Consider the following 4,467-nt stretch of genomic DNA (forward strand, 5'->3'; position numbering starts at 1 on the left):
GGTAAATATCAACATTCCAAATTATTACAAATCAGTTTATTTTACAATAACTTTTTCAAAGCTTATTTTTTTTATGATTTACTGTTGAATCAGTACTACTGAGAAATGGAAAATTGAAATATTTTGTATTTAGCTTGATTCTGGAAAATTTGTAAAGGCAACCAAAGAATTTATTTTACATTAGAGATTTAAAATATATTTGTATATATTTGCCTGATTCTGTACTGATAAGAAACAAAACAAAAGAATTTAAATTAATATTTGTATCAAATTACAGACTGCACAACATTTAACGTGAAACTAAAGCAGCTGTTAAGTCTCTAATATTCTGTCAAAAAGATTATCAAAATGGTTCTATTTTATCAAATTTAAAAAAAAAAAATTTCTTAAAAGACAAGAGACTGAATATCTTTTTGGATCATTTTAAGGTAAAGCAAATGAGAAAATTTGTGGTAGTGTATATGCAATCACAAATTTGATATGCTTTCAATCATTGACAATCAACATAACTGAATATTGAAGGCCTGTTATAACATTCCAGCTAGCCTTGACCAAGGCTATCAGCTTGTTCCCATACCAGCTTGTTCCCGCTACCGCTGAGCGCGCGCCGCAACACGCTAGTTGTACTATACCGTTAGCCTCAACGACCCTTGCGTGTGCATCTATACGTACACCCCACACACACTTCCGTAAACAGCCGTACAGTAAGTAGTAGAGGCGGAGGATATCCACCCCGACTTTCTGTACAGCTGTTTGCGGAAGTGTGTGTGGGGTGTATGTACATGCACATACAAGGGTCGTTGAGGCTAAACGGTATAGTAATAGTATTGCGGCGCGCGCTGTGTGCAGTAGCGAGAACAAGCTCGTATGGGAACAAGCTGTTAGCCTTGGTCAAGGCTACATTCCAGCCCGCATATTCCATTATATTCAAACTGTAAAAGAAATTCACTTCTCCTCTGTTCAACCCCCCCTTCCCTCAAATCCTAAAACCCCTCCCCTTCACCTTATTAGCCTACTATATACTTGTATACAATCAGTACTGATATTTGCCTCAATTTTTTTTTCAAATGTAATCATTATTAACTTAATGTGCGAAATTTTGAAACAATTGTTCACTGTAATATAATGAAATCACTTTCATAATTTATAGGATATTTCTGTAACTTTGTATTCACTAAAATGTATTAAAAATGTGAAAGCGGGTTGTGGTCACAATGTAAATTTAACATTTTGCAATTTACATTTGCCTATAAGTAGCGGAAATATACTTAACCAATTAAGGGAGGAAAATTTATTAAAGCGTAACCAAACAAGTTTAAGTATTTCTTTGGAATTATTATAGTCTTTCTTTCACAATAAAATTGTCACATTTAATATTTCAATTTCACATTTTATTGTGCATTATTCTGAAAGCGGGAAAAATTCAAATAAACTTAAATCGGGAACTTACATGCAAATAAATGACGTAAACCATAGGACTTCTTTGGGCAACTTGTGCCCCAGATAGATGGGTGGGAAGTCCAATAGTTTCAGCAAAATGTCGCAAAGTTGCATAAAGTTCCAGAATCAGATTATTTCAACATGAAAGAATTCACACAGGTTAAGTATATATAGGTATTTGCATGTTATTTATATCATAATTTTAAAAGAATTCATTCAATAAATTTACATACACTTTTCTTCCAGTAGGTCTTACACTAGTATGGAAATTGAATGAATTTCTGAATATTACAATAGAATCACACTGAATGCACATAATCATCAAACAATTTTTTAACATAAAACTGGCCCTTGAAACACCACTAAACGTGAATATTGAAGAAAAACTTCACACAAGTTAAGAACATGTATATGTAGGAATATGCATGCTAATTATATCATTATTTTTCAAGATAAAATTCCATAATTTTACGTAAAATTTTCTTCCAATAGGCCTTCCACTAATATTGAAAAACAATTTTAGAATATTACAATAGGATTACACTGAATGCACATATTCATGAAACATTTTTGAATAGAAATTTACACTTGAAAATACCACTTTTAACAAAAGAAAATTCACAGCATACTTTCATGAAGTACATTTACTGAACAGATCCATCAAACAAATTTTGAAGACAATTTCTATTGATGCGTTTTCAAATGAATAAGAAAGAGCGTACCCAGGTTTTTATTTCAATATACTATCCACTTTTGACTTCCTGATAAAATTTCATTCTTCCGTAGCCATCGCTTCACCAATTTCAGTTTCTAAGAAGAAATTGCTTTGTGGTCTACTTTTATCTATCTACATTGCAGTTATTTAAAGCTGTGAAAATATTTGAACAATTTTACAAAACTATTAACCTTTGATCATATGATTATATACATGATCAACATACATGTAATTGACTAAAACTACTTTGCCAACAATCAATAATCTACTCTATATAGTGCCAATACATGTTTACTTATATTTCAAACAGAAATAGCATCTAACCAGCTTGCATAAAAGTAAAGCATAAAATATACTAAAACATAAAACATATTTGAAGTACGTGCACTAAAATTGACTCTAAAAATGTGCAAACTCAGGTCTGATTGGTGACATGTGTGACATTATATATTTAAATTTATGCTAATTTATGCACGGAAAGACCTACTTATGAAACACCTGAAGAACTTTAGTGAACAATAATCATTTGTATTACATCACATAAAAAAAACTTTAATTTTTTCCAAAAATTAACGTTTTTAATTTCTGAAGAATCACTCCGATAAGTCCATTAAGCACTGTCGATATATCGATATTTCTCAATTATTCGATATTATTTTGATATCGATATTGCCGCTAGTATATCGAAAATATCGAAAATTTTGATATTGAGATATATCGAAAATATCGAAATGCGTCAGATTCTCGTCAAAATAAATCTTCCGTTTGTGCTTTTACTTTGTGTTTATCGTTTGCCGTACAATGAAATAAAACCTAGCGGCATTTGTGCTTGTAACTGAAAATAAAATCATCAGGAAATACCCAGCAGCAACGCTAGGTGCTCTGCGTTCGCTGGAATTCGCGGTCTCCCTAATGAAAAACCTAAAAACAAACTCTCAGTGCTGAGATTTGTTTTAAAAGTTTCAGCAATATGCTGTAGAGAAAGCTGTTAGAAAATTGGGACTTAAATTTTTTTGTATGTGCTTGAAGAAATTCGTTTGTAATTTTTCCACATTTTGTTGACTTTTGCATGGAATAATCAATATCTTGAATATTCTTGATAATAGATTTCCGATATATCGATTATTGAACGTTTTGATATCGACAGTGTTTAGAATCCATCTGTACCACAAACTAGTCGGGAATTGAGAAATTGGCATTTTTCACGCCCATGATACAAATATTTGCATGCAGCAGTAAATACATTATAGATTTGGAATGACAATGACATGGTCCCACCTACAATCCCGGCCAAAATGGTTGGGACACTTCCTGAGCCTCCCACGGTCACCCACTCACCCGCTCCCCCGGTCAATGTTGTTCTCTCCAGCGGATGGAGCACACACCGCGCAATGAGAGACAACATTGAGCGGGGGCTGGGGGGTTGGGGGCCCAGCGAGATTTCAAATTTGGCTAGGATTGTAGCTCCAAGTATGCAATGCAGGAACAAAAATGAGGTCAGATTTCAAAATTATTTAGCACCTGCGATTTTGATTTATGCAAAATTGATTTATTTAGCTGAAAAGGTTGAAATGTAATTTTGGAGAAAAAAAATAAGAGCATACATTACTTATATGCTCAAACAACCCCTGCAGTAAAAAAGTAGGTTTTGAGGTGTTTTTTCAAAAAGACTCCATAAAATTCTTATATCAAAAATATAATACACGTTATATCCACTTCTACATAAATATACACAAAGAGTAAAAATCCTCTCAAAATGATAAAAGTGGCAGTACTGGTGCACCTCAAACCACTGTTGGTATTAAAGTTATGAATATTTGTCAGCAAAATAAACTTTACTACACTGCACAGTAAAAAAAATCTCCTTATATTTCTTGTCTCTACTTTTAAACAATTTTAAATGTTTACCCTGTCACTCCACAGTTAAAAATCAATTTTTGTAAGTCACTATCTCCATAGCAACAATAAAAATGATTAATTTAACAGTTACCAATATATTGGGTGGAGTACTGTGGTCCAATGGTTACGGTGTTTGACTCACGTGCCGTGGTACATGGGTTCGAACCCTGACGGCGAACATGGTGCTTGAATTCTTGGGCAAGACACTTTACTACAATTGCCTCTCTCCACCCAGGAGTGTACATGTAAATGGGTACCAGTGAAGGTAGAGCCCAGGATGCGCTGATCTCGAGCTGCTGCAAAAACTGGCCTCATGGCCTGATGAACAGGGGTAATAATTGTGAAGCGTTTTGAGACTTTTGGTATAAAGCGCTATATAAGCACCACATTATTATTATTATCATCATTCTGAG

The sequence above is a fragment of the Patiria miniata genome, unplaced genomic scaffold (genome assembly GCF_015706575.1).
Source record: "Patiria miniata isolate m_02_andy unplaced genomic scaffold, ASM1570657v1 HiC_scaffold_30, whole genome shotgun sequence".
NCBI lineage: Eukaryota > Metazoa > Echinodermata > Asteroidea > Valvatida > Asterinidae > Patiria > Patiria miniata.